The 23,751-nt window shown below is 40.3% G+C and overlaps 1 protein-coding gene across 2 annotated transcripts in view; it reads left to right on the top strand.

Annotated features, from left to right (window-relative positions):
• Positions 1–23,751, top strand: part of ZFYVE26 (zinc finger FYVE-type containing 26) — a 3,506,023-nt gene that overhangs the window by 2,656,802 nt on the left and 825,470 nt on the right. The gene's annotated exons all lie outside the window — the stretch shown is intronic.

The following is a 23,751-nucleotide window of genomic DNA, read 5'->3' as shown; positions in this document are numbered from 1 at the left end:
ACATGTACTTAATAGATGTTCAGCCCTATAAAACTTTTTTTAAAAATTCCTTTAAACCAGATGTTCATCGTGTTACCCTGCTGCAGTCATCACACTTGGGTTATCCTGCCGTCAGGCGGTCCCGCAGTCGGCCTGAGTTCCAAAGTCTTGGTCCGGCGTTGGTTGCTGTCGCTTCTTCCCTGACGTCAATGCACCAGGGGTATATAAGAGGCATCCGACGCCATTTTCTTCAGTCTTTCTTCCCGCGCGGTGCCCGAAGCAGAAGCAGTTTGCAAATGCTGGTTGGCCGACACCTGAGATTTTCGAATCGAATTTTAGTCCGAAGTCTTCAATAAAGCTAAGTACCCTGTTGGGGAACCTTTTCTTGCCTCAGTCCGATGTCAGAAAAAGTTAACAACTGCATTTCTTGTGGGAAGCAAATACCTCATAAGGACTTCCATTCTTATTGTATTCCTTGCCTAGGCCCAGACCACGACGTCACAGGTTGTCGGTTTTGTGCTAGGTTTAATAAACGAACTATCAAACGCCATTTTGACTTCGCACGACATTACTTTGATAGGAAATTTTATTATATCATGCCGATGGAGCAACCGACGACCGGCATGCATAAAAAACACAAGGATAAGGACAGGCAGTGTAGGAACAAGCCAGACTCCGAGGCCTTTGCTGGGCCTGTCGCTGGTTCTCCGGTTTTCAATGAGGCACCGATGCAGCCTCTGACGACCGCAGAATTGGAACCCCAGACAGCTTCGGATTCTCATTCTTCATTAGGCCCTTCCGACACCGGAACAGAAGGAGATCCTGGTGCAGTAGAAACACCTTCGGTTGGAGAAGGTGTCTTCAGACCGACTACACTCACCATTAAATCTTATGCTAAAATTAAAACTCCATTAAAACCAAAAAATACTGTACATCAGTCTACAGTTCAAGGCCCCATGCCTAAGAAACAGATGCTTAAGATGGCTGAAGATTTGATTACCCTAATCAGGGGTTCCCATCCCCCTCCAGATAAAAGACCAAGACAAGAGGAGGATTATGCTTCCTCTGACCAGGTTTCTATTTCCTCAGATTCTTCTGAGGAACAGGATTACACTTTTCCCCCTTATGAAGACTCTGATACTGAAGACTCTATTCCCTCAGCATCTCCCCCTGAAGACTACTCCTTTGGGGAAACTTTACATACCATGAGGGAACATTTCCACTGGGAAGGCCAGGACTACTCTGATTCTAAGAAAAGACTCCGAGAGTTCCTTTTACTACCCCAACACAGACCACTTGCTATCCCTCCAGTTTTAGACATTGTGGATGATGTTTACTTGGAGTCTAGTTTAAATCTCGACTCTACCTCCTGCTCCAGCCAAACCAGACAGGTACTACAGAGTACCTGACTCGCACAAATTCCTTTATAAAAGCCCTGTGGCTGACACAGAAACAATTTCCCAGGGTCCCAAAAAAAGCTTCTATGGCTAAAAATCCTGTGCCCTCTGAAAGGGATTCCAGAGCCCTAGATAGATGGGGAAAGAAGATATACACCTCAGCTACTCTGGCTATGAGAACATTAAATTGTCCGTTTCACATGCTGAAATATCAGCAATTCCTAATGTCTCAATTAAAACAAAAAATGAGCACACATTCTGAACAGTCTGAATTCAAGGAAATGCAGGATCTGTTGCATGCAACTGAACAGGTGGGCAAACATACTTTACAATGTGGATTTGATTCATTGGAAGCTTCCTGTAGAGCAGCTGTTACTGGGTCTGTCATACGTAGACATGCTTGGTTAAAAGAACAAACCCTACCTGATCATGTTAAAGCAAATTTATTGAATGCACCTTTATAGCAGGATGCCCTTCCTGTCTCCATCTTAGTTAATCGAACCATAACTGAAGGCTTTATTCCAACCCTCTGGAAAGTCTCTCATATCATTCCTCTTCACAAGGGCGGTAATTCTTTCGAGCTTCCTAACTTTCGTCCCATAGCCTTACTTTCTCCTTTAGCTAAAATCTTGGAAAGATGTATACATCGTCAACTACTTGACCATCTTCTCAAAAACAACCTACTAGCAGACTGCCAACATGGTTTTAGACCCTATCACAGCACTACTACAGCACTCTTGTCATTCACAGACCATATTAATAAAAATCGGAACAACAACCTGCTGTCCTCAGCACTGTTCTTAGACCTCTGTAAGGCCTTTGATATGGTCAACCATTCCCTCTTACTAAACATCCTCAAATCATTTGCCTTGGACAGTCAAGCTATCCAGTGGTTTAAATCCTACTTAGAAAATAGACAGCAAGCAGTTCTTTGGGATAAATAAATATCATCTCTTCTTCCCATCACAATTGGAGTGCCACAAGGCTCAGTACTGGGACCTCTCCTCTTTTCTATTTTTATTAACAAACTAAATATGTCCCTTCCTCAATCCATATGTATACAATATGCCGATGACTCAACTCTGATATGTTCAGCATCCTCCCCAATTACACTCCAGACCACCACTCAACAAGTCTTCACAGCAGCTGAAAACTGGTTCCATCAGCATGGCCTCTTAATCCCAAAAAGACTATAAAGTATTACTTTTCACACCATCACATAAATCTTTGACCTTTACCTTCAATATAATGTCAAACAATGGCACATTAATATCCCCTGACTCAACTACCAAACTTTTAGGTGTCACAATAGACCATAATCTCAACTTCGATGCCCATATTAACTTAACCATCAAGTCAGTCAATAGAAAACTTGGATCTCTCTACAGGCTCAAACCCTTCCTAGCTACCTCAGCCAGAAGTACTTTAGCTCAAACACACTTGCTCTCTACCCTTCTTTATGCCTCACCTATTTTTACAAACTTATCAAAATCTAATTTCAATAGACTAGCAGTATCTTATAATAATATTACAAGATTTGCCACAGAAGCCCCTTTTAGAACCAATCATTGCTCTAATCTTAAACAACTAGGCTGGCTGGAACTACAAAATCAAATACGACTACAGCAACTTACCATCACCCACAAAGTCTTCTATCAACCTTCTAATATCACAATACTTAGTACCCTTATTACTACTTATAAAAATCTATCGTCCCTGCGCTCCGCTACAAAGCTACTAGCAGCACCCTATAAATCCAGTAACAAAGCTGGAGACCGTTTGTTCGCCAACTGAATTGGACCTATCTGGAACAAGCTTCCAAGTGAACTCACCACTATTACTTCTCTACCCACTTTCAAGAAGCAGCTTAAAACTCTGCTTAAGTCTCAATGGCTCTGTCCTTGTACTAACCCTGACTAAACTATTATTCCCTCTACCCTTTTTCACCCCCTCAAACCTTTTTCTAGGTTAGTATAGTATTTGTGTTTGAACCTTCAAGAAGCAGATACAACCTGTGCTTAATTCTCATTAGCTCTGTCCTTTACAAACCCTGACTAAAACTTTCTATTTTCTCAACCTTTATATTCACCCTTAATTTAAAAAAAAAAAAATTATATATTCTTGCTTGCTTATTTTCAGTATTGTAAAGTATTTTTGCTAGTAATACTTATGAACCAGTTTTTTTCTCTGTAACACCTATTTTTGTATAATATTTCTTATTTGAATGTATAACAACACTTGATTTTACTAACCCATTTTTATTCATAGGGCTCTGGCGGATCTAGATCGGGCAGCATAGGACAGATGTTTGAGACCCTTTATCCTTTGGTGAGGAACTTTTAACTACTTTAGCTACATGTGGGCTTTGGTGACTGAAAGTCAACCAAGTTTAGAAGGATGGATCCAAAGTCTGCAAATTCCTATGTCTTTATTTATGAGGTCCATTAGCCTTTGTGAAACATATCCAATCAGGTCCCATGGATGCTGTTTGCACTGAACCTGTCAGCCAGTATGTTGGCAATGTTTTGAACTTTCTGAGCATATCTGGGAGTTTCCTCCCAGGTTTCTAACTTTAAAGAAAGAGGCCTTATGATTGTCTTTGAGAGCTCTTTTTTACTTATAGTGATCAAGGGTGTCTTACGCTGGTAGAAGGCATTTGTAAGTGTACTTCGTGTTGAAACATTGTGCTCCCATGTTCGTGATGATGAGATCAAGTATGTTTCCTCTTGTGGGGATGGTGACTAGTTGTTCCATGGCATTTGAGTTTGATGGTGTTTGGTGATACATTTATCCAGTGTTTTCAAGAGCAGTCTTGCCTATGGTTAATTGCACCTGGATGGTTGCCACCAGTCTTGAGGTGTTTGATGAATATGGATACCCCCCTTTTTGATAGTGCTGGGGTGCTCGTTTCTGTCACTGCACAGACATCGATGTTCTCCATACTGGCATTTTGAGATTTTTTTGTGTTCTAGGGTGGTAGGTTTAGAATTTGAGCCTTGCCTGGTGACAGGTGCAAAATGACACCAGAGTTTAAGCCAATTGCTGTATTGTGGCATCATTCTTGAGCTTTTCTCCCCGGGCCTCTACTGAAAATGGATATGTATCCAGCTAGACTAGCCCGGTCAACAAATGTAAAATAAATAATAAAATAAATGTATTATTTGGTGTCAAAGCAGAAGAGGTTTTAAAGAAAATGGTGGATAAGGCAAAGTCTATGCAGACGGTCAAGGATGTTTTACAGGTACAACCCCCTCGTTTCATCAGAAATTGGCCAACAAAAACTGGTCCTTTCCGGCTTCTAACAGATCACAGAGGGGCAAATACAGACGCCCAAGGGGCAGAGGTCAGTCACAAGGCCCTTACAAACCTCGCCAATGGGGTACTGAGGAGAAGACAGGCCCCAAGCTAGCAGAAGACAAACACAATGACTCTTTCCTAAAACTACCAAGCAAATCTCTCTTGGCAGCTCCCTTGGGAGGAAAATTAGCACTTTTTGCAGGCAACTGGCACATCATCACAAAAGACAAATGGGTCCTAAACATTGTCTCACAAGAATACAGATTCCACTTTCATACCTTGCCAAAGATAAAAGGAATGCCAAACCTGCCACCAAATCAATGGGCAGAGGCACAAAAACAAATTACAGCTCTCATGGACATGAGAGCCATTCAGCAAGTACCTACACAGGAGCAAGGACAAGGATTTTACTCGAGACTCTTTCTAGTCCCAAGAAAAGACAAAACATGGAGACCCATTCTGGATCTTTCAATTCTGAACACCTATCTACAAGTACCAAAATTCAAGATGCTAACACTACAGCAGCTTCTTCCCATGCTGGGCAAGAATGCTTGGCTAGTAACGTTGGACCTCAAGGAGGCATACCTGCATGTCCCTATCAGACAAAATTGCAGAAGATACCTCCGTTTCATTGCAGGTTCAACCCATTATCAATTCTCTGCACTGCCCTTTGGCTTATCTACTGCGCCCAGGGTCTTCACAAAATGCCTGGCACCAGTAATTGCATACTGCAGACAAAGAGGAATTCAAATATACCCATACCTGGACGACTGCCTTATTCAAGCAGAAAGCAAGGACATTCTTATAAAGCATCTGGCATTTGTCAAACACCTTATAAGTTTCCTAGGGTACACAGTAAACTAAAAGAAGTCAAAACTAGTGCCCTCACAAAACATAATATTCCTGGGTGCCAGCTTGAAGACAACGGGCCAGATGGCTTATCTCACACCAGACAAGCAACAACAGCTCACTCATTACTTCAAAATAATGGCAACAAAGACCCAACTCCCTGCAAGAAAAATTCTGCAGGCCTTGGGATTCATGGCATCTTTCATACTACTAATACCATTTGCAAAACTGCATATGAGGAAATTACAATGGTACCTGAAAAGCGTATGGACTCAGCACAGCCACAGCTTGGAAACAATGATACCACTCATTCCCTGCCTTCGAAAAGAGTTTCTATGGTGGGCTCAGGCATGTCACCTCAACAAGGGTCAGCCTTTCACCTTACTCACAGCCAGGCAAACTATCACAATAGATGCATCGGACTATGCCTGGGGAGCACACATGGCAGGACAGTGCATTCAGGGCAAATGGATTACAGATCAAAGGCATCTGCATATCAATCAAAAAGAAATGCCAGCAGTACAGAATGCCCTAACAGCTTTCAAGGACCTCTTACAACCAGGACAACTAATAATAAAGACGGACACCACCACAGTAATGTGGTACATAAGCAAGGGGGCACACATTCCTACCCTCTATGCAGGCAAGCAGTGACCTTGTGGAACACAGCACTGTCTTACCAGGTTCAATTACAAGCACAATTCCTGCCAGGAAAGAAAAACACATTGGCAGACGACCTAAGCAGAAACATCATGGATCCCCACGAGTGGAAACTAGATCCACAAGTATTTGCAATGATAACTCAAAGATGGGGACGCCCAGACATAGATCTGTTTGCCAACCCCCAAACCTACCATCTTCAAAAATTTTGCACAAGGACATTCCATCCACAAGCTTGGAAAGTGGACGCCCTCTTATTCAGTTGGAAAACATTAACAGTGTATGCCTTTCCTCCACTGCCTCTTCTAGGAAAGGTACTGCTGAAAGTCAGATTAGAGAGGCCACAAATGATACTCATTGCACCAGACTGACCACGCCAGCACTGGTATCCAATTCTAAGGAACATGGCCCACGGCCCACCATGGATTTTACCACAAATTCCTCACCTGCTCACCCAGCGAGACAATCAGATTCTACACAGCCAGCTCAAGACTTTAAACCTGGCTGCATGGCAAATTACCTAAACAACCAGCCCACACCTCTTTCCAAAGCTGTTATGGATGTCATTCTGGAGGCCAGAAGACCCAGCACCAGGAAAACCTATTCAGACAAATGGAAAAGATTTTGCGCCTAGAACCAGGCTAAAGGCCAAAATCCCCTTGATCCAAACATTCCTCAGATTCTACAATATTTAACTGAGATGTTGCACAAAGGACTTTCCTTTTCATCTATTAAGATCCATGCCTCAGCAATTTCAGCTCATTACAACACGGATCCTCCTTTATTTTCACATCCACTCCTTAGACAGTACCTCAGAGGGGCTAAGAACATAAGACCGCCCAGGAGAGCACCAACACCTACTTGGGATCTCAACTTTGTTCTGGAAAAGCTTACACTGCCGCCCTTTGAACCAGCTTTTTCAGCTGATTTAAAATTTCTTTCATGGAAAACTGCCCTGCTACTAGCAATAACTTCAGCTAGAAGAGTCTCAGAGCTACAGGCCCTAATGGCAGTGGAGCCTTTCCTCATTTTTCATCAGGACAGAGTCTCTACTTAACTAACCCTTCCTTTATGCCAAAGGTGGTATCCAGTGTGGCCCTAAACCAAACCATTCATTTGCCCACCTTTTTCCCAAATCCCCAGAACAAAGGAGAAAGACTCCTGCACTCTTTGGACATTCACAGGCAATTACGTTACTACTTGGATAAAACTAAGGCTTTCAGAAAATCTGACCAGCTCTTTGTAGCCTATGCTGCAGGATCACAAGGAAAAGCTATCTCAAAACAGACCATTTCAAGATAGATAGGACATTGCATACGTTTCTGCTACATGCATCATGGGAAACCGGTACCTGCTAACATTAGGTCCCACTCCACCAGGGCTACAGCTATATCTGCAGCCTTTCTCAGGGGTGTGCCAACCAAGGATATTCTGGAAGCTGCAACTTGGAGTTCAGTGCACACCTTCACCAAACGCTATCACTTACCTCTATATTCTAAGACGAGCTGGGTTTGCCACTGCAGTTTTGCAGGGCCTATTAGCTTCTTCTAGCCCTGTTTAACTCCACCCCCCATCCTTAGCTTTGGGATTCAACCCAAGTGTGATGACTACAGCAGGGTAACACGAAGAACATAGTACAGTTTTGTACCTACCATAAATGTAGATGTACGAGTGTTCACCCTGCTGCAGTCCAGGTTACCCTCCCTCCATCCCCTCTGAACTAGCTGGACTTATCTATACCACTCTATCCTATACAACCTCTGTGTTGTATTTGCTTGTGCCTGAAGGTATTGTTTTATTTTTATATGTATTTTTATATATATATATATATATATATATATTGCCTACCTATTGGGGGCACCTGACATCTGGGGCAAGAAAAACTGAAGAAAATGGCGTCAGATGCCTCTTATATACCCCTGGCGCACTGACGTCAGGGAAGAAGCGACAGCAACCGACACCGGACCAAGACTTTGGAACTCGGGCCGACTGCGGGACTGCCTGACGGCAGGATAACCCAAGAGTGATGACTGCAGCAGGGTGAGCACTCGAACATCTACATTTATGGTAGGTACAAAACTGTACTTTCTAAACACATACATACATATATAAATATCAAAATATAGGTTCATAGGTAGATACTAAGCTATCTGCCCTAAGGCATTTATAAGCCTAGCCAGAGTGTATTTGGCTTCCGCCTCCCTATTAGATTAGCCTACTGTGCCTCTGTAAAGTAGGTCAGAGAAGGTACCCTTTTAAGATTAATTTACTGTGCCTCTGTCTAGCAGGGACACAGAAGAGATCCCAGGGGTGAATTTGCGATTTCCCATCCATGCATCAAGATTTCGCTTGAAGAGGGTGAGAGAGGGGCTATGTCTAACATGAATTGGGATTCTATTGCAGAGTGAGGGGAGCCTCTGGGAAATTAATCTGTCCTTCCAGCATGTCCTATTTATTTTTGTGCTGAGGTTTAGGTCCCTGGAGCGTGTAGCTCTCAGGGACTTGGATTTTTTGAGGTGGAGCATGTCCATTAATTCTGGGTTTGACATGGCTTTGTACGTCAGGCATAGATCGTCTCTGAGTAGGCGGTAAGCAACTGAGTAGAGCTGGAGTTTCTTTAATCGAGCTGCATAGGACATCTGTTTGTAGCCCATGATCCTCTTGGTGAGGTACTTTTGGGGTATCACCAGTTGCTGCAGGTGTCGGGTAAGGTACATCCCAAAAGGGGCATTGTATTCAATTATGGGCCTGATGAGTGACAAGTAGAGGGGCACAATGACCTCTCTTGATCTAGATGTCAACCCTTTCATGATAAGGTGGGTTATATAGAACGTCTTTCTAACCACCTTGGCAACGTGATTATCAAAGGAGAGATTACTATCTACGTTGGTCCCCAAATCTCTAATTACTTCTTCTGTACTTAATGGATTACCACTTATGTGGTAATTTGTGGGCACCTTGTTTTTCCCAAAGGGGATGACTATGCACTTTTTAGCATTTAGCTTGAGGCCGTGGCTCTGGCACCAAGCATCCGTCTCTGTGAGACCCTTTTGGAGGATGCTTGTGTCAGCTGGAGATTCAATTATGGCCCCCAGTTTGCAGTCATCTGCGAACTTTGTCAGCCATAATCCCCCCGTGTTAGCCTGAATCTCAGAGAAGTATATACCGAACAAGAGAGGTCCCAGAACTGAGCCCTGTGGGATGCCACTTGTAACTGGTTTGGATTCGGACATGGCACCTGCGATTCTGACCATGTGGGTTCTATCTCTGAGCCAGTTTGCAACCCATCTTGTGATATAGAGGTTGATATTTAAGCTGGTAAGCTTATTTATGATGCCTGAGTGGGGTACTGTTTCGAAGGCTTTTGCGAGTTCCAGGTAGGCTGTGTGGACTACCTTGCCCTCATCTATGGCTTTGGTAACGGTTTCAAAGAAATCAACTAGGTTTAAGAGGCAAGATCTGCCCTTAACAAAACCGAATTGGGTAGGGTCCAGTGTCTGGAGGCTCGCAATGTCTTTGAGTTCCATGACAATACGCTCTATAGCTTTACAGACCAGACTAGTCAGGCTTATGGGGCGATAGTTTCTGGGGTCCGTTGTGGCACCACCTTTGTGGAGTGGGACCACTGTAGCAGTACGCCATTCTTTGGGTACATATCCTGTAGTAAGGCTAAGATTGAACAGTGACTTAATGTGAGGGGGTTCAGTTCTTCTTGGAGCTCGTGTAAGACACTGCCTGGGACACCGTCTGGTCCCATAGATGCTGTGTTTTTTGCTTTGGAGAGGGCAGCTTTCACCTGTGCATCTGTGATGTCAGGGAGGTTACATTCAGTTGGGATAGGCATATCCACAATACCTTCTCTAAACTCTAATAGATATAAATATATAAATATAGATAAATGTAAATACACATACAGTTTAGTTTTACACATTAAAAACCTTATAAAACAAACTTTCCTTCCATACAATAGCACCATCGTGTGTCCAAAGAAAGAATTAAAATCCTATCATGGTTCAAACAGTAATATAGTGAAAGACATACATTTTCTTTTTTTCTTTTTGAACCAGAATAAATTATTGCACTTGCACTTATGATTTTGCTGTCCTTAGCTTTGTCCTAAGTTAAGAAGTATCACATTTAAAAAAACAAACTAAAATTATATTTATAAAGTTAATGTACATAAAGGGATACATTTTTCCAGAGTCACTAGAGCTTTGCAGCCCTTAACTTTAAAACTGGGGCAAGAGAGACTGCATCATTCAGACCTGGAAATCTATAGTTGCCACAGTAGTTCTTTGTATTCAGTGGAAGTCTCCCATGGACCTCCTCTTATGTCCTTTGGAATTACGTCCAATACAAACAATTTGAATTTACCTTCTTGACAGCTTATTGTGTGTCTATAAAGAGCATTATTGGTACATTTTGTTCAAATTTCATAGTTATGCTCATAGATTTTGTTTTTTAACTTTCTTTCTGATTTACCTACATAGAATGTTTCACAATGGTCACAAAGCCCTATCTATGTACACTATACCACTAGTGTCACAATTCGCATAGTCCCTACTACTACTAAGTCTATCCCTACTGCTAACCAGAATAGTGTCCCTCATATAGATACATGGACACTGGGAGCAACAAAGTTTTATAGGGCTGAACATCCGTTAAGTACATGTGGCCACATTAAGAATGTACAGCAGTTGGATAGCAGTATTAATTAAGTGGAGGGTATTTTAGGGGAAGAATTGTAAAAGGTATGCATTTCTGTTTCATCTGAGGAAGTCATTAGAGGACGAAAATGCGTCTGTGGTGATAACAGCATTTATGGTTTTATTCTGAAGAAAGTGTGTTTCAATAAAGCTTGTTCGTGTGGAAAATACCAGTGGAGTCGTGCCTTGGTGGAATTGCTCTATTTTCTTTTGGTTTTGTCTGCTTTTATTGAGCAATTTACTTTCCTGTTCATTTTGGCTGTTGGAGTCATTGTTTTGTGGGATGGAAGAGGCTTCGACGTCTTCACAAGCTAATTCAGGGAGAGGCGGTGATTTGGACAAGATTGACAGAATGATGGACCAATTAACGCAACTGATCGAATTGTTAATGCCTACCTGTCAATCATTACTCTCGGCGGCATCACGCCCACCGGGGCACCAGGAAATGCTTGGTAGAGGCGAAAACGGCGCGGAAAAAGTGATTTTTGACAATGGAACTTGGCGTTAGCAATGGGCATAAACCTACAAAGGACATAGGAGCTGAATGTGATGGGATTCCTACTATTTTTCTGAGCAACAGGACGAACGAAGTGCAAGGGGATGTAGTAGGACATAACTTAAACATGACTAATGGACAAAATCATAATGGACAAAGGTACAAAACTGATTTTAAGACTTTGGTGCAGTTAAAATACTGTAGAAGATACAATAATGAGACAAAATGATGTCTCTGCTTGGTAAACAGTACGAGTGAAACTGGACCTGGGCAAGTAAAAGAAAATTTATTGAAATTATACACACTATTGTGACAGTCGGTTAAGCGCTTTCATCTGTAAAATACAGACTTCTTCAGAAAAAATACTGTTTTAATGAAATAAATAAAATGTCTTAAAATTCTGGAATGGTTAGAAACTTAACATATGAGCACAATGTTAACTTGCTAGATGAATTAATGTTTAAATATAAGAATATGGAAATGGAAAATGCATACCTTAAGGAATGTCTTAGATTAAAGATAGTACCAAAAGGGCTAAGAGTGCATAAGTACCCTAATAAAGTGGAAGAAGGGGGCTAAGAGTGCATAAGTACCCTAATAAAGTGAAAGAAGGTCGTGACTTTCATAAAGATTTATTACTCATTTTTGACAGTTGTGGGTTTGAAATAATTAAGTTAATTATGAGAGAAAATGAAAGAGAAATGGAGGGTTTATATGGTAGAATAGATGAAATCAACCATAAAATTACTAATGACCTCATGTTTTTGATTGAGGATGGGAAGAGAAAGTATTATGATACATTAAATAAAATTGAAGTTAAAATAAGAAATGGATATGAAAAGAAATGTAGGAAAATTGAGAGAGATTTTAAAGAATACAAAGACAAGGTTAGTTACCGTAGACCGAGGGAGTTTGTTAGCAAAAGGTACAATAGTAGGTATGAGGAAGGTTGGAGACAGCCCCCTTTTTTGCATAGGGATGGGCAAGAAGTACGAGAACAGATAGAAAATATTAATGACCCCTCAGAATACCCCCCTCTAAGGAGATCAGAAAGAATAAAGAACTATAAAAAAAACTACCAGTATGGGGGGTACTGGGGGAGAAACAGCAAGGGGGGTACTGGGAGGGAAACAACAGCAACAACAACAGATACAAACAGTGGAAAAGGTGAATACTCCCAGCACAGATGAAACTATTGTCTGTGAAGGCAGAAAATATAGTTATAAAGGGTACAATATATATAACTACAGTAATAAGGAAGTAAATGAAACGCATTTCTCATTATTATCTAAGGGCTTTAAATTTGTACCTAAAAGGAAAGTGGATATAGGTTAAGTATTAATTGGCTTGAAATTATTTTTGAGGAAGAAAAATTTTGAGCTTTTCTTTAAGGGACAGAATGCAAATGCACGAGGCATGGGGGAATTAAGAAGGAAAAGCACATTTAATCCACCCCTACACCCACAATTAAAACATTTTGAGGTATTAATGGAGAGAAAAATAAGGTCAGAACTTTCTAAGAGAAGGATAGGGTATAACACAACAAAAAAGAAAACAAATTATTAAATGAAATGAAAGAAGATACTATCTTAAGGGTGATGAGACCGGATAAAGGAGGGGGGACTGTGCTTATGGACCAAATGGTGTATGAAGGTAAGATGATGGACTTATTGGAGAACACAAATAGATACGTCAGAGTCTCATTTGATGAAATAAATATAGGTAATAGAAAAATCTATTTAATTTTAAATGACCTACTGTTGGAAGGACTAATAAGTATAGAAACTTTTAAATTTTTGTACATAGAAAAAACAAAAATGCCTACCATCTTTGGGATTCCAAAGGTGCACAAAGACATAGAAGACCCACCTATGAGACCTATAGTGTCATCAGAAGGGTCTATAACAGCACCTTTGGCCAGATGGTTGGACACTAAGCTTAAAGACATGGCGCTGGGAAGCCAGGGTGTAGTAAATGATCCTTGGGACTTATTACGTAGTATAACAAATGATTTATATGATGAGAAAATGATTTTTATAATTATTGACATAACTGACTTTATTTTACTTTTTTTTATTTTACATTTGTTAACCGGGCTAGTCCAGCTAGATACATGTCCATTTTCAGTGGAGGCCCGAGGAGAAAAGCTCCGCTATCTACTACTTGACAAGAAAATAATACAACAATGTACAATAAAAAAGAAAAAAACAAGTACTTTAAACCTCAGTTACAGGATGATTAGGCAATAGAGAACAGACCGAGACTTAGAAGGTAAGCAAGGTCAGGTAGCTAACTAGACTTATTCTCATCAATACCGTATGATGAAGGAATTAAATGGTTTGAGGAAGCCCTAATTGACTACGGTAAGTTTAACAACGGAGACTTTTATCTTATTTTAACCCTGATGGAAATGGTTTTAAAAAATAATGTTATACACTATGAAGCAGAGTTTTTTAAACAAGTACAGGGGGTAGTGATGGCGGCAAGGTGTGCCCCTACGTACGCCAACGTAATTCTTTCAGTTTGGGAGGAAAAATACATTATAAATTCCAGATATGTAAAATATTAGAAACTGTACAAGCGCTACCTGGATGACATGTGATTTTTATGGACAAGCTCTGAAAGCATGTTTTTTGAATTTTTAAATTATATGTTAGAATAAACTGATTTTTACATACAAGATTAACAAGGATGAATTTGAATATCTGGACATTTCTATTAAGAAATGTGAAGTATTTTCAGTTCAAAGATTTATCGGAAAGAAACTTTCTCAAATTCATATTTAGCGTACAATAGTGCACACCCCATACATCAGAAAAAAGGAATTGTTAAGGGACAATATGTTAGGGGTAGTCATATGACATCCAGAGAATGTGATTTTGAGGTAGAATGCAAAACATCGAGTGAAATGTTTATAGAAAAAGGTTACCCCAACGAATTTATAAAAAACATAGAAAAAGAAGTTAGAGAAGGAAGGCAGGATAGATTTAAACCCATTTTGGGGGACAAAACAGAGCTTAGTAAGGAAAAGGTTAAAACAGTGAATTTTGAAGGTGAAAGAAATTGTGTGACAGATTATAATGGAGACGCAGTAAGAATAAGAAAATTGTTAGAAGAGGAATGGAGTAGATTTGGTGTACTATCAGACTTGGAGGGAATTTTCGATAACCCTTTAAGATGCACATACAGAAGGGGTAGAAGTCTAAAGACTGTATTAGAAGGTAAAAAAGATGGCCTTAAGTGTAAAGAGGGTAAAGTAGGGACCTTTAAATGTGGACGATGCTCCCAGTGTCCATATATCTACATGAAGGGCACTATTCTGGTTAGCAGTAGGGATAGACTTATTAGTAGTAGGGACTATGCAAATTGTGACACTATTGGTATAGTGTACATAGGGCTTTGTGACCATTGTGAAGCATTCTATGTAGGTAAATCAGAAAGAAAGTTAAAAAACAGAATCTATGAGCATAACTATGAAATTAGAACAAAATGTACCAAGAATGCTCTTTATAGATACAGTAATATAGTAAAAGACACCAAAATCCACGGCCACAGTACGCGAATCTCAAAAAAATGTGGTTAAAAGCGAATAGGTTAAGAACAACACGTTTATTGGTACGTAGTCTAAATCACACCAAACAGCAACAAACAATAAACCAAGCGCTTTCGCTCGGTTATTACCGAGCTTCTTCAAGGTTGAAATAATCTGTTGTGTAATTAGCCATGTTAAATACTAAATGCAACATCACATGACATACCCCCCCCCCCCGTGAATCATCCCTAATCAGTTTTTTAAAAATACAGTATATATAAACCTTCCTTAAATATTAAATATATGTTCCAATCCAAAAGCCAAACTCAACTTTAAATCCAATGATGCCAAAAATGCAAATATATACTATGTTACAAAACATATAGGAACATGTAAAAACATTTTTTAAAATAGTGATGAAATTAATAAACATAAATAATAATGAGTGTTGAAATAAAGCAAGAAAGTAAATAAGTGTAACTTCTTCATTACAAATGCAGCGAATGGTAACCAGACTGGGGCATTAAGCTAAACTGCAGGTACATATAATACCAGTGTGCTTAATGGGAAAATTTAAGCAGTCTGCAAGAACCCCTTTTATAATCGTGCCTTTCTTAATTTAAGCATGCTGTTTATATTCAAGGCATCATTCATACCCGGTGGTCACCTCTTCTTCACCAACAGCTATGAACGGCAGGGCCAATGACAGTTCCCGATACTCCAACCTGGCTTCCCAGTTCCCTCCCCGTGGGTCGGGTGTCACTTGTTCTAGAATTGTGAACTTAATTTGCATATTTTCACATAGTTGTGAATGCTTAAAAAAGGCATTGGTCACTTTACCTTTACTAATATCATATTGATGTTCATAGACTCTTTTTCTGAAAAGCCTTTCTGTCTTGCCTACATAAAAACTATGACAATGTAGGCAGATTCCCAAGTATACAACTCCTTTAGTGGCACAATTAAAGTATTGTTTAAACTTGTATCTAAAATTTCTGGAAGGGATAGAAATAACATCTTTATTCAACATGAAGGCACATTGGTTACATGAACCACATCTGTGGGTACCCATCTTCATTCTGGTAGATTCATTGTTAACAGCCTTATTTTTCTAGCGACCATATAGTAGATGTTATGAATATAAAGCCACCTACATTTAATAACACAGGAACTGTAGTCAGCAAAGTAAAACACAAAGATGAAATACATCTGAATGTAATAGGTAAATATGTTTTCTCCCAGTAACAACACCAATGCACTACAAGCTATTATCCACTGGTAATCCTTAAGCATCCCCCAAGAAACACTTAAATAATTAGGCGAGTTTAATATTGTCTGGTGCAGATGTATGTCTCCCCTACCCGGCAGTCACATAAACATACATATTTGTAATCAATGAATCCAAAGTGACCGCAGAATTTACCAATCGCCACAGAAATAATGCACTTTAGACCGGATCCTCACCATCTGTCCATGTAAACCCGTACAACTTTGGGAGACTACCTGAACGTCTCAGTGACCACCAACCTACGTTTGGCTTAAGCAACCCCATTAAACCACCAAACACCTCCTCTCTAAAACAAAAATGCTACACTAAAGCCATCATGGCTAAGCACCTCCTCAGCATCGTACATCATTGTAACTTGTCACGTCTCTTAGATTTCAACCTTGACAAAGCAGTGGACCACTTCAACTCTACTTTAGTATAGTTACTCAACCAGCTTGGCCCAAAGTGGAGGCATAAGAACAAAAATCAAACTATGACCCCTGGCTTAGCAAAATTACCCAGCAAGTCGTAAAACAGAGAGATACAGCATGGGAAGTATGGCAGCAAAACAAAACCAGCTCAAATATGTGCATAATCCTCCAAACATGGAAACAAGTTCAAGCAACCGATAAGAAATGATGATCCAAACCCATACTGTAAGGTTCAGGCTAAACAGAGACCAACCCCAAAAAATTTTGGGCAGCCATCCATAAAATATTATATGCAGGGAAAAACAGTTCCCCTGCCAGGAATATTGACATCTGCATTACCAACACCACAAGTCAATGTACTGATTTTTTTTTAAAACTGTGTTCAAAATATGATTATTAACAGCTGTCCCACAACTCGCACAAAAAACAAACTTTGCCCAAAATGGTTACTCCCTACATGCTGTCTCAAGAAATAGAATATGTAAATATTTGACAGAAGTACAACTCACTACCCTTGCAGCTAAATGACTGTTAGGTGAACACCTCACGATTGAAACAAAAGCAATCTCATGTGCCATGTCCATACTAATGCACAGGTCAATAGACAAACAACATATTCCACCGCTGTGCCAAATGTCTCATGCAATAGCAATACACAAGGGTGACAGTTCAACTGAATGAACTAACTACCATCCAATTGCCATTCTCCCCTATCAGAAATACATGAGAATTGTGTTCACTCACAAACAGTAAACTACTTAATAATAATCTCCTGTCTGAGAAAAAGATGATTTCGGCACAAACCATGGTAGCACTCCCGCCCTTACGAGTTTATTAGGATCAAGGTAAATAACGGAACGGAGCAAAGGTAATGTTGTCTGTATCATACTCTTGGGCCTCTACAAAACCTTTGACATTGTCTACCATTCCAAAGTAGTCATCAAAGTCTCAGATCTGACAGTACACAACTAGATGTTATCATGGATAAAAGAAATCTATCAAAGCATCAACCAGCTGTAAAATGGGAAAACAGTTTATCCTCCAGTTTCACCGTAAAATTAGGAGTTCCACTGGTATCCAACCTTGGACTCCCCCCTCTTCAACATATTCCATAACAACCAAGACAAAGCTCCTTGACAGCCTATCCCAATATGCCTTTGATTCAACCCTAATAAGCTGTGCCCCATCACTTCAACAATTACACAAAATCACCCTAGAATGATTTCCAGCAACAGAGAAATGGCTAACTCACAATACTTGACCCTAATAAGAAACCACTAATGTTATTCCATTCCTTTAAAGCTACTCTGCCAATACCATTATTTAAAATGTGACCCTCCAATAAGAAACATATTACAGTCATTGCACAAACTACATTAAGAGTAATCATATGTCACAATATGAAATTTGATATGGATGCCTGGTGTCAAAGTCATAGACTCAAGCTAAATGATTTTAGATGGGCACCTGGTGTCAAAGTCATGGCCTCAAGCTAAATGCCAAAAAATGCATAGTCATCCCGTTTTGGAAAAACAAAACACCCATGAATTACCACATAGGTAGCAGCCCCCTTAATAGAGAAGAGGTAATAAGAGATCTGGGGAGCCAGGTAGATAGTAATCTCCCCTTTGACAATCATATTGCCAAAAAAGTTGGGAAATCCTTCTTTGTGGCCCATCTAATTACTAAGGGGTTTTGCATATAGAAATACAGAGGTTATAGTGCCCCTCTACTCGTCACTCATCAGACCCATCATAGAGTACAATGACCCATTTAGGATGTACCTCACAAGACACTTCCAACAACTGGAAAAACCACAAAAGTACCTCACCAAGAGGATTACTGGCCTCAAACATATGTCCTATCCAGCCCGAATGAACATTCTCCGGCTGTAGTCAGTGGCATATCGTTAGCTCAGTGGTGGTCTCTGCCTGACTTACAAAGCCATGTCCAACTCAGAATTAATGGACATGCTCCACCTAAAGAAATCCAAGTCACTGTGAGCCACATGCTTGAGTGAGCTAAACCTCACCACAAAAATAAATAGAACATGCTGGAGAGATAGATTGATGTCACAGAGACTCCCCATGCTTTGGAACAAAATTCCAAACTACATCAGGCAGAGCCACTCATTAACACTCTTCAAGAGAAACTTTGACATGTGGATGGGTAACAGAAAATACACCCCTGGTGTCACTTCATTGGCTCAGCTTGACAGAGGATCAGTTAAGTAATCAATGGTGTGGCGAAAGCCGACACACTTTGGCTAGGCTTATAAATGCCTAGTACTTACATATGAACCTATAAACATGTATCTAAAACCATCATAAAATTTCAAAAACACACTAAATACCCTCCACTGATGAAATATACCCAACCTTTGAATGTAAAGCCACCATTGCAAAAAACTACTGACTCTCCATGGTACTGCATGCCTCCCCAGTACTAATCAATCTAAGCCAAGGTGACAAAAATAAAGTAATTCTGGTGCCTCGGTATACACTGGTTGGTGTATGCCGAGGTGCCAGAGTTCTTTTAATAAATTTGTTGATACAACTACTGCGGTTTGCTAATTCACTGGCTGAGTAGTTTAGTTTTGGAACTTTTGTCTTTCGTTGGATTGTGGTTCCTGGACAAAAATAAACTGTCTGCTATAGACAGGTGGAATACAGGTAGAATTACCAAAAGTAGTAAGTGCTAACCAACTTACAATAGCCTACCATATCCTCTATCACCCCCAAACAAACACAGATAGACATGGAGTAATACACAAGTATTCCAGCAGACATCCACTTAGAAGTATCAAAACATGACTGGCTGAAAGTGCTAAAAGAAAATATAAAATTTGGGGACAACCTGCATCATGAAGTTGTCAATAAATGATGGAATACACTGCCTGTATATGTATACTATCACTAAGAAACAGCCATGACTTTTAGAGGTGTCATAAGTGACACCTATCCAAGTCATGCACTTGCTATTGCACTAATCCTGGATAATTACTAACAATCATCTGAATCATGCCTCCTCTCAGTGATGTAAGCTAACTAATGCAAAACTTCAAGCCCCCTATAAGCAAATAGAATGCATAGTAGTATTAATTGTACTACTTGCTATCACTGTTTATTGTGCGTGCCCACTGATCTATGCAGTATCTATATTTACTATCTTCTTCTTATCCTTTCTGCTTTTTCATGGGTGGAGGTCAACACAGTGGAACAACGATCCACAGAACAATTGGCAGAGGAGTTTCACATTGTGAAGTTGCCAGCACAGTGCACAACCTGGCACAGGAGACACACACATGCACACATTCACACCTATGGCCAATTTAGAGTGTGCAATGCACCGACAGCATGTCTTTGGGATGTGGGACGAAACGGGAGAACGTGAAGGAAACCCACATGACCACAGGCAGACATGCAGAGTAGGCAAAGATGGCACCCCAGCTGAGAATTTACGTAGGCAACCTGTTGCTTTGAGGCAGCCACACTAACTGCTGGAGCACCATGGCTGCCCTGTATGTATTCAACATCAAACACAGCTATTCGACTGTATTTACTACAATTATAAGGAAGTGAATAACCTTGACACTATTTATTCAACATGGATAATATTAACAATTTGTATAAAGGCATGTAAGTACAAAATGTTGTACAGTTGTTGCCATCTTTATAACCATATATTTTGTGTTACTCTGTGCATTATTATTGCATGGTAATGAACATGGTATCTCTACTTACTGTCTATTGTACTACTACAGTTTTTGTACTGTTTTTAACTATACTCACCTGGCCTACGCTGAGAACGTGCAGCTCTGCCGAGTCGGACTTTTACGTGGTATACAGATGTAAATTGAAATAGTAAAAATTAAGTAAATAGTACAGCAGCCATATAAGGTTGTGTGTTGAGTGACAGTCACACAGTGCACTAAGAACTTGGTATTCCTTACTTTAATTTTTCTTGAAACATATTCTTGATATACCAATACACAATACAAGAACAGTGAAGCTCATTTACTTAACTTCCTTTAAGTCAACCTTGTTTTCAGATCTGAACATACTAAGTCAGTCTGCAGTGTTCTGATTCTGCCTTTGCAAGGTGTTGGAAGATCAGCATTCTTCTTGCTGGACGCTGAATGGCACCTGTATGCTGTTGCTGTAATTATTGGTCTTATAAACTTAGAAAGGTGCGAGAAAGACATGTTAACATTTCTTGTAACATTCAGTTTTTGCCAGAAATGAGGTCTGAATTTGAATTTTAGGTGATTTTTTTGTGACTTCAATTCTGAGCAATTTGACATAAAACTATAAATTATATGGAGCACTGTAGCATTATGATGGAAACATTTTGACTTTGAGTCAATATGGCCATTTAATAGTTATGGATTCTTTTAATAAAGACCATTAATTTTTAAACTTTTGTCCATGGTTCTAATACCTAAAATTATTCAGAAATCATACTATAAAGGCTAGATCATCAAGCACATAGCATAAAGCTAGTGTGTTAGCACTTGCCTGGATAATGGTTTTGTCCCTGATGAATGGAAAAACAGCAACTGTCATCCCCCTTAATAAAGGTGGTAAAGTAACACACCCTGGGAGCTATAGGCACATGAGCCTAACCAGCCTCAACTGTCAGGTCATGGAATTAAGCATCAAGGACCTTAAAGGGATTCCGGTGATGACCAAAGTCTGTCGGATGAAGGGTTTGGAGTTGACAAAGGCAGGGCATGTATGTTAAATGTGGTTGACTTCTTTAAAAATGTGTCCATAGCCACAGACAAATGCAAAACTGTGCATATAACCTACGTTGAGTTAACCAAGCCTTGCTACAAACTTTCACATTCAGGCATCATTGATCAACTCTGCCATTTTAATGTCAAGCCCTATGATGTCAGTTTGTTTGCTAACTGTCTCACAGACAGATCACAGTGGGTCAAATTTGGGGACTTCACCTGAACCAGCAGACATGTCAACAGTGTCGGCCCCCTATTGCTTGTGATTTTGTGCTCAGAAGTTCAGGTCAAAAGAGAGGGACTGTAGCAGACTGTTTGCTGATGACTGCAAATTAGGTGCAAAGCAATGAATCCACAAACAATGTCAATATACTTCAAGAGGGACATAAACAAACAAATGATTGTTGCCAAAGCCATGGACTACAACTGAGTCCTAAAATACACATTTACTAAAATATGCATTATTATGACCCTCTGCCAAATGATATGCCTGCAGACAAGCATAAATAATATTACTGTAAGTAATCATTAGTGAGAGACTTCGACCAACATGGCCGCGTTGTGATAAGGAAATCATTGTATGTCATACACCTGATTAGGAAAGGCATTGCTGCGTGGCATAAACGTCCTAACTCCACTGTACTCAATACTCATACCTTAACAGGCACCAGCACCACATTGAGATACCTCAGCGATTTTCAGCTGGAAAATCCAGGGTCTACAGCACGTCATACATTGACAGACTGAAGTCAATGTCACAGGACTGAGTAGCATACAGGACTACTTAGTGGAGACTTCTGCCTGGCCTACACAGCACTCTCAGACCAAAACCAAATGTAATTGCTGCACATCCACAAGTCAAATGGGACAAGGGTCAACCGCTCAAGGGACCTTAACTTTGACGTAAGTTTGACTGGCTGGAGAGACAGATATGTCTTGAAGAAGTTGCCGCTCCTCTGGAAGAGGCTGCCAACAGAGGCCCTGTATGATGCTTGTGGATGGGAAACCATATGTTCCTTACACGGATTTTATGTATGACCCTCCTAGACATGTGGATAGTCTTTGCTAACTAAGATTTATAGTTTTGCCAAGATGTTTTATATTGGGTTTCTGTGGTATTACATTGAGCAAACATGGTTCGGTTTATAAAGGCATTCAGGTGAAGTGTCCAGTAACCAGCTATGAAAGAGAAACATAGCACAGGACTTTAACTTGCCACCTACAAAGAGCTGTCATTGAACTCCACTCTATCTTCTCTTATACTGTTCTGTGTACTAGGAAGACATGCACAAGTAGTTAGATATGATAGAAAGTTAAGAAAAGGAAAAAAACACAACCATGACCATGTTTGGAAAGTCTTTCAGGATGTTAAGAGGAAAGCTTGAAATCAGTGGAAATGGTCAAAAACATATATAGAAACACTGCCATTCGAGGTATTGAAAAGACATGTTTTTTGAAGGAGTGTTTTTAAGGAGTCCTGGACCAGGTTTTCAGTTACAGTCTTTAGTGGAAGGAGGCAAACAGATCATTTTGAGGTGTTAACACAGATGGATGAATTCCTGGAAGACCCCTCTTGCAGTTTCAGTTACAGAGATCATGTCCTAGTCCTGTTTACCTCATCTAATAGTGTTTTGATGCGACAGAATGTACGAGACCTCCAGTGTCACACAGAGCTAAGTGGCTACCTCCATGAGTATCATAGTTAACTCTGCAAAAGGGACTGGGGTTAAGGTCAGTCACCACTCCCTAATTTATTCAACCATTCATAGAATGATACCAGGCTATTGGCCCGTTAGCCCTTATAAGCCTAGCCAAGAATTTAAGCCATGTTGCCTCAAAGTCAGCATCTATTTTTCCCTGTCCAGCAGGGACACAGGTGGGATCCCAGTATTTTCTATTTCCAATCCAGTTGTCCACATTTTTCTTACAGAGGGCCATGGAGGTACTGTGCTTAACATGGAGGGGGAGTGTATTCCACAAACAGAGGAGTGTTTGGGACACCAATCTATTCCAACAAGTTCTATTAATGTTACAGACCAGGTTAAAGCCTTTCGTGCATGTTGAGCGAGTGGAGTCAGTCTTATGGATATGCAGTAACTCTATCAAGGCTGCTTCTGAAATGGCCTTGTATGCCAGACACTTCTGAGCAGTTTGTATGAGACTAAGTAGAGGGACAGGGCTTTTCACCTATCTGTATAGGATAGGTGTTTCAGACCCTGGTGGTCTCTCCAAATGCTGCATGTGCTTGGCAAGGTACATGCCGAAGGGGGCATTGCACTGGATAATGGGTCTGATAAGGGAGGAGTACAGGGTTGTTATGATCTCCATGTTTCTGGACTAAATACCCTTATTTATGAGGTGAGCCATGTAGAAAGCCTTACGTACAACGCAAGCAACGT

This window comes from Protopterus annectens, chromosome 6.part0 (assembly GCF_019279795.1).
Source record: "Protopterus annectens isolate FY-2018-M chromosome 6.part0, PAN1.0, whole genome shotgun sequence".
NCBI classification, from domain to species: Eukaryota; Metazoa; Chordata; order Ceratodontiformes; family Protopteridae; genus Protopterus; species Protopterus annectens.
Note: the sequence above shows the minus strand (reverse complement) of the source record. Positions and strands in the feature narration are given on the sequence as shown.